The 8,902-nt window shown below is 32.1% G+C and overlaps 1 long non-coding RNA gene across 1 annotated transcript; it reads right to left on the bottom strand.

Annotated features, from left to right (window-relative positions):
• Window positions 1-6,193: 6,193 nt before the first annotated feature.
• On the bottom strand, window positions 6,194-8,197 carry LOC130462077 (uncharacterized). The gene is made up of 3 exons (XR_008922211.1): window positions 7,556-8,197; window positions 7,142-7,205; window positions 6,194-6,478 (listed from the first exon to the last, which is right to left on the bottom strand). It is a non-coding gene; the product is annotated as an uncharacterized lncRNA (long non-coding RNA).
• Between the last annotated feature and the right edge of the window lie 705 nt (window positions 8,198-8,902).

Raw genomic sequence — 8,902 nt, 5'->3', positions numbered from 1 at the left:
CTTCCGATTAAATTCCCGATTCCGGAATATATTTCCGATACGAACAATATTTAATATTTTCGATTCCGATAATATTTCCGATTCAGACAATATTTCCGTTTCCGGCAATATTTCCGATTCCGGCAATATTTCCATTTCCGATAATATTTCCCGATACGTACCATGTTTCCGTTTCCGGCAACATCTACGACTTGGATAATATTTATATTTCCGATACGATCCATATTTCCGTTTCCGGCAATATCATCGTTTCCGGAGTATTCATTTCTTGCCTGTGACGATCTCAGCTCCCACTGAAACCAAGATCCGTCGATTCCGAATATCCATAGTTGGAGTATTTAATGCCATTAAATACTTGATCCGTTTACGTACTATTTGTGTGACCCTACGGGTTCAGTCAAGAGTAAGCTGTGGATTAATATCATTAATTCCACTTGAACTGAAGCGGCCTCTAGCTAGGCATTCAGCTCACTTGATCTCACTGAATTATTAACTTGTTAATTAATACTGAACCGCATTTATTAGACTTAACATAGAATGCATACTTGGACCAAGGGCATTATTTCCTTCAGATGTGGCATGCTTGCATACGAGATTAATGGAGTTTCACTAGTTAGGATTTATCTTTCTAAGTTGGTTTCATTTGTGAGTTTAGATTTTGGTATTTAAATTTCAAGGGTTTATCGAATATACACTATTATTATTTCGACTATTATTATTCAATAAAGAAAAGTATTTGAGTTATTCCGCTGCATTAGTTGAGTTAATTAGCCTTTAACGTAATCACGTGGCGGTAATACTCATAAGTTTCTCTCAAGGTTGGGTTTATTCAATTAAATGTTGGTTTTAAAAAGAGAGAAATTTTGGGTGTTACAGAGCGAGCTACGCTCGTCTGTACGTTGGGCTGGAGAAGTACACATGCATCGGCAACGAAGCCCACGTGCTTCTTAGGCAGTGAGCGTTGAGCTCAATCAGCATGCCCATGCATGGGTGACACCCGTATGGGGGCTTGCGTGCATCGAGAGCATGCGTGCTAGTGTTCGTATACGATTATAATTATAATTCATATGGTAGTCCTAATCCTATTGGAATTATAATTCCATTGGAATCCCGATTCTAGTAGAACCCTAATTCCATTAGGTTCTAAAATATTCCAATTGAACTCCTATAAATAACAACTTAGGGCTTCATGATTATAATGGGGTGATTTTATTATCTTGCCTACTCTCTACAAGTTAGATCCCAAACCTAAACACCTAACCTGAGATCGAGTTCTAAGCTAGTACACTCAAGGCGAATATGGACATATCATGGACTATCTATGGAGGAACTACAATTGGAGTTCTAATCTTTATTCTTGTTCGGTTCGAGCGCAGTTGGGCTGGCACAAATGCATCACCCTTTGTATGTCTAGCTACTAGCTTATGATATAGTTAGTTTATTATTAATTTGTGTATTTTTCATGAGATCCTAGGTTAGGATTTCATTCCACAACGTGATTAGATTATACAAAATCCAACATTTTTGGGTTGCCGTTTCGGGTCAGAATTGGGAAACATATCCGGTCCATCATATCAGTTTTCGGGTCCGAGTTAGTTTTTCCATGTCTATCCACACATCCACTTTTTTGTAGTACTTTTGCAATAAACAACATTTTATTTTTTACCTTCTCAATACAAGTGCAACCCGATGATTGTTTTTCTTACACGCATTTATTTTTTCTTAGTATCAAGAACAATATAATGAAACATAGAGAGTACTATTTACTACTATTATAATTCCTTCAAAAAAAATTAAAAATTTACTACTATATATTATTTATTAAATATATCATGTTTTAATGACTCCATCCATCAATAATATATCTATACTATATATTAAAAGACGTCTATAAGAAAACATACATGACACGTGACGCTCTGCTTATGGGTCATTCGTTAGTGTAAGGTTTGAACCCCTGACCTTGAATTTTAACAACAAAGCTTTTACCTGCCACTAAGCTATTACATGTTTCATGTTATCATTGCCAAAAAAATAAGTAAATGTGAATGGTTTTAACGTAGTAACTGGCATCATCCGGGCACAAAAACTGGTTAGATACTAAAAGATTTACCAGGAATGACATGTTTCATCTCCTGATGTGTCCTTAGTATTTTATTAAAAAAAATATTCTATAAAAAAGTCTTTTAACATCTCTAGTTTCATGATGTTTTTGTTTTTCTTTCCTCCGAATACTTCATATACTAGGATACATTTGAAAAAATATTACAATTTCTGGTACTATGACCCAGAATCTAAAATAATAAATTAATAGTGATTTGAAAAATATAGGCTAAGAATGGAAAAAAATATCGCAATGTTTTATGATATTAATACTCCACAATAGTACGATTAAAAATATTTTGATTTCGTACTTTTAAAAATCATCATACTTTTAGGCTACAATAGTTATGTATGAAGTAAAAATAAATAAATTACTGCTATTACGTCCATTCCAAAACAATTAATAATTTATTTAATTTCTTTCAATTTTTATATTTCATATAAAACAAGTGTTAAAAAATGGTTTTCAACAAAATCTATTACTATATACTAAAAGAGACACCTGGAATAACACGTGTCATCTTCTGGTGAATCCTTAGTATTTTTCTTTTTAAATACTCATTTTAAATATTTATAATCTAATTATTTTTAAACCGATATTTGCATATACATGATAATAATAAAAAAAAATACAAAATAGGAATAAATTGCACAATAATAAAAATAGGAATGTTGATTAATAAATAATGTCAAAAAATTAATATGCAAGATTTATATGAACGCAAATTTTATATATATATATATATATATATATATATATATATATATATATATATATACTCAAATGAGAAGACGTCTTATAATGAGAAGAATGAAAAAGAATTTCGGCCGCTTGATCTATTAAATCTGACGGGGGAGAATTATTTCAGTTGTTCGGTATAAAGTCCATTGTACGAGTAATTTCGAAATTTTCAAACCCAACTTTTCTATGAACCTCCATGTGTTGTGACTTGTGAGTAGTTCTCTCACCCTCTCTTGCTTCCCTATCTATGAAATTAAAGCTTCCACGGATGTTCTTGCACATTTCTTGTTCTCTCTCCTCTCCTCCTCCTAACCATCCATCGGACCATCGCAACCGTCACTGTGATTCTGCCAAAGACAAAATCGAAACTTTCATTTTTGTTCGTTTGGAGTAAAAGATGGAGGAGACAAATTATCCATGAGAAGTGAAAGATGGAGGAGAGAAATTATCCATGGGAAGTAACAGATGAAGGAAAGAGAAAGATCAAGGTGGATCGTAAATCGCAATTATACGTTGCGAATTTGATATTTTTTACTCATTTGATTAAATGAGCGAAGTATTTTGCTCATTGGATTAAATGAGCGAAGTATTTTGCTCCTTTGATAAATGAGCAAAGTTTTTTGCTCATTTGAACAAAATGAGCAAATTATTTTGCTCATTTGAACAAAATGAGCAAATTATTTTGCTAATTACACAAAATAAGCTATTTTTCCTAATCTTTCTTTACTCTCTCTGCTCCCAGGCGGCATAATTTAGCTCACAGTATCATAATTCAAGAAGAATCGGAAAAATCACATGAATAATTGAAAATAAAATGATGGATTACAAAGTTTTGAAGGAATTGAAGATTGAGATAAAAATAATCCCTGACATATCTTGGACTGGTTTTTAATTTTGCTTAATTTTGTAGTTGAATTCAACAATAAGGTCTTCATTATTCGAAATGTTTGCAAGGGGGATCAGATTAATAAAAACGAATAGTGGGATGAAGAAGAGAAAAGCACGAAGGTGGGTTGAATTGCCATTTTCAAGTTTTAAAAGGAGTACCAATTTAGTTGACATGAAAGAGAAGAGGAGAGAGAAAATGAAAGGGACACATTTTGGGTAAATAACGTGAATTGTATCTATAACGACTATAACTATATACTTCCTCCATTTTTTTTTAATTGCACCATATGAGATTTCACGCTTGCCAATGTACTATTTTAATCACTAATATCTCTCATTATACCTTTTAAAAAATTATAAAAATTTGATCATTCAAAAGTATATTTCGAGACGAATCTAACAAGATCCCACATGAATATATTTTTCCTTACATATAAATCACAAAAATTAACTATAAAGAATATGTGAATAGTGATAAAACCAAGATGGTGCAATTATTAAAAAATGGAGGAAGTATAAAAGCGAACACTAAGTTTGGCTGAAAAACCCAATTGAACAGTGTTTCCTTTTCATTTAATTCCCTCTATGTCCCTCCATGTGTCACACTCTTATTGCACCTTTCTTTTAATCTATAACCACCATATCCCTCACGTGTTTCCTATTCCAAATCAAATCATGTTCCTCCACCTATTTGTAATTGATGTCATCATGCCTCAACAAATAAATAAAACAGTCCCTCACTCTCTTATTAATAACCAGATGAATAAATGCAAGGTAATAGTATAAGGTTTTTTTTTTATTTACTTCACAAATAATATACAAACAATATTGAGGAAATTATGTAGTACTCACAGGCTTATTTTTCTTGGACGATGATATAGGTTGCAAGTTGTGACAACGAAATATTGTCGCAATCTCACGTGTCGGCGTTTTATTGGTACATATAGGCGTCACGTAGGTTACACGTCATCAATTATTTTTACTATCAATTTAATATTTTTACTATGAAAGTATATAAATAAGGTAGTCAATGTAAAGAAGTAAACAAATATTTATTATATTTATAGTAAATATATACTTCCTTTTATCTTATATTACAAATAAAAAAATAAAATTTATAATCTAATAATATATTTTTTGTGTAACTAAAAAAATACATCAATTTGATTTAAAAATACACTAATTTACATTTAACAATATGTTTTATGTAAATAAAAAATTCATAATTATACATTACTTTAAAATATTATTTTAATTTGGAATTGGGTGATAGACTTGATCAACGCAACTACGCAAGCAATTGAGTCATAGATTTGATGAACGAGCAATTATGTTGGCGGCGCGGGGTAGAACAAACCCAATAAACTAAATTAAGATGAAATACCTTTTTCTAATCTTTATTTTCTAATGTACTGTATTTTTATTTTCTAAGTAAAAATTAGTAAATGTATTTTTTATTTTAATTTCCTATATGATATAAATAATTAAAAGTATTTTTTTTCCTAATTTCCTATACAAATTAGAATTATTTTTCTGAAATAAAAAATTACATTACTTAATTTGTAAAGTAGAATATTAAGATTTTCCTACCTTTTTTGTAACATGTATAATAGGTTATATAATATAAATATTGTACTCCCTCCATTCCTAAATGATGTTCCTATTCGGAGTTTGGGGTGGAAAATAAGAAAATGGAATCTTGTAATGATTGGGTGTAAGAGTAATGATTGGGTGCAAGAGAAAGTAATAAAGAAATGAAGGAGAGAGAATATATTTTTATTAAAGTAATAAAAAAAATCATAAAAGTGGGGTTGGGTGGGTGAATGGGAAAATATGAATGAATTAAATAAGGGATTGTGGGAAAATTTATGGTAAAAAGTCATGTCCAAAAATAGAAATATGAACATCAAATAGGAACGACATTTATAGAAACAGGAAGACCAAAAAGAATGGAGGGAGTAGTTTCCAAATATATTTATGACACGTAGGCGTGCCATGTCACCATTGTGACACGGCTTAAAGGTCGCATGTTGCGACTTTTATCATTTTCGATTTTTCTTTTCACAAGATACTAAAGAACTTTGATTTTCAGCGTAAGCAAATTAAACTGAAATATTACATACTACTTAAATTATTTTTCCACGATATCAATGATCAATATAATGCTAGAACACTCAACCCAATTGAATGCAACGTCTATTAAGGTATAAAGCAATTTCATATTTTCTTTATGATGTTGTAATTGAAGTCTAAAATGTATACTAACGAGCTAGCTACAAAACAAAGAGGATATTTGGAGCACAAAATTTGTAAAAAAGTGAAAACCTTGTGATTTTCTTATGATTTTAGTAGTATATAATTGAGCCGAAACCCTAATCTTCAAATTATAAGGTAAAAGTTGTCACCAAACTAAATTAAAGAATAAATCAATAAAAAGAACTTATTCTGTAACACCCCGACCTCTAATTCAATTATTAATGCATAATTAGCAGCGGAATTAACCTAATTTGGTCGGGACATTACCTGCCGTAATTCCCTCTTGGGAATTACAAGACAACCATCAATCATAAGCTATTAAATCCCAAAATTTATATAATAATCATTTATATTACTAAAATAAAAGTATGTAATTTATTAAAAGTTTTTGAATAACGTACTATTAAATCCTTAAGCATGAACTAGGTGAATATTAATTATTAAAGTGAAATCCTCGCCACTACTCGTTCCCATCGCTCCCAGCGGTACCTAAAACAGAAAACAAAAACGGTGAGCCGAAGACTCAGTAACGAACTATTCTAGCAACGTAAATTCATTTCAATTCATTTTATTTAATAACACAGGGAGAATAGAATAATGTAAAACAATTTATAAAGTCCTTTATTTAATTCATTTATAACTTTAGGGTGCACATGCTAGCCGTGGTAAGTATGACATGGTGGAATGTCTTCCACGATGGACCGCTGTCCATAAACATGGGGCCTTGGCCCGAAAACATGAGAGCCTTGGCTCAATGGGCGGATGCCCCATGGGTACATGCATGACCGAGAATCGTAACCTGTGAACATATACTGCCAAACGGACTAGGAATTTCACTTTCATTTATCATGTTTCGTTTAATTTTACATTTTAGCCTTTTACTTCAGTTGAAGTAACATATTTCCTTTGGATCATATGATCGAACATCCCTTTATTTCATGGTTTCTTATAAACATCATTTTATAAGAAATTCAATCAAACATAATATAGAGAATAATTCCATCAAAAAATAAATTATTCAACCAAAACATAATTCATTTCCCGCAATTCAATAAAACATATCAAAGCATTCAAATCATAAATTCAATCATATTGTCATGATTTCATAAACACATTTCGAAGGGAATTGCGGGTACTAGCAATAGCCGTTACCTCAATTCCGCGATTTGCTAAGCCTTTTCGTTGGTTCGTTCTTCCTGAGCTCCGAGTCTGATTTCTTTCAAAGTATTAAATTATTAAATTAGTATTAAAACGATAAATAATTTAAAATCAACATTCTATAAATAATAAATTTTGTAAGTAATGAATAACGAGTTTTCATAAAATTATATTTTCGAAATTTAACGAAAATGTTATTAATAGAATTTTCAATCGAAATATATAGTTTATAAATCGATTTTCATGAAAATAATATTTAAATTCTAATTTGATAAATAATACTAGAATCTTAAAAACCTGAAAAATCATAAATAATTTATTAGTAAATAATTATATCATAAGAATTATTAAAACATGAATATTGATAATATTGGAAATCTGAAAATTATAATTCAGTTTTTAACTTACCCAAAGCCCAAAGGAAAGTGGCCCAATTTAGTTATGGGTTTGAGGAGAAAATAAATCAAGTTTCAATTGAAACTGATTTGTGGTTTCTGGGAAGGGAGGCACGAGCAGGGGAAGGCACGAGCAGGAGGAGAAGAGAGGAAGGAGAGGAGGGAGGAAGGGAAGAACGAAGAAGGGACGGCGGTGGCTGAGTCCTGGGCGGCACGGCGGCGCGAAGGTGCGCCGGTGATGGTGGTTGTTGGTTCACGGCGGCGGAACAACAGGGAAGGGGGAAGGGTGGTCGCGCGGAACAGGGGAAAAACAGGGGAGGGGGTATTTTCCGGGCCGTTCTGGGCGGCGGTAACAGCCGTTTGTCGGAAAAATTGGGACAGAGATGAATTTAGAAGGTGGTGCGATGGCCGGTTGTGTTGGCTGCGAGGTTGGGTGGTGCAGCAAAGGGACGAAAGGGGGGGCAGGGGTGTGCGAAGTTGCGAGGAGGAGAACAGGGACGGTAGGTGTGCGGTGGTGTTGCGTGGTTGAGATGGTGGTGCTGGGCAGCAGATAATGGTGGTGGTGGACGGTGGTTGCCACGGTGGTTTCAGTGATGGTGGTGGTTGATTGCTTGAATCAGAGAAGAGAGAAAAAGAAGTGGAATTGGTCTCTTGTTTTTGCAATGGAAATTCTGAAATTATTGAGTTTGTAAAGGATTGAAGTGGAAGAAGCAAACTTGGTTTTTGCTTTGAATGGAGACTGAAATGAGGGAAGAAGGAAGGAAATTTCCTCCTTACTTTGTACGTGGAGAGCAAGGAAGAGGAGAAAATTGGATATTTGCTTTTTAGGGGTATTTTAGTAATTTCACTTAGTTAGGAAAAATTCTGAAAATTCTTTGCTTCATTTAGGAATTGATATAAATAGGAATGTTTAATTAAAATCATATTTTCAAATAATTTTTATAAAATATCGATAACATAAAGTAAATTAAATTTTTGAATAAAATAAGAACGTTCCGAAATTATTAAAAATTCGAAATAAACAGGATTTAAAAATGTAGTTTATGCTCGAATAAAAATTAAATTATAAAATCCGAAAAATAAATCATGTAACGATATTAAAACTTAATCGCAATAAAACTTCGGTAATTAAAATAAGGTTCGAAATTAGGATTTTAAAACGATTTTAAACTAAATAAAAATAATTAATCGTAATTAATCGAGTTTTAAAAATTCGGGGTATTACATATTCACATAATGAAATCACCTGCATTGTGTACGTGAATAAACGAGATACAGAGAATTGTGTTCTAATATCATCATATCAGGCAAAATGATACCACATTGTCATCTGTTTGTGTTAACCTCGTAGCTTAGGCTA

Source organism: Spinacia oleracea, chromosome 5, assembly GCF_020520425.1.
Source record: "Spinacia oleracea cultivar Varoflay chromosome 5, BTI_SOV_V1, whole genome shotgun sequence".
Classification (NCBI taxonomy): Eukaryota; Viridiplantae; Streptophyta; class Magnoliopsida; order Caryophyllales; family Amaranthaceae; genus Spinacia; species Spinacia oleracea.
The sequence above is the reverse complement of the archived record's forward strand: the minus strand, read 5'-3'. Positions and strand labels throughout refer to the sequence as shown.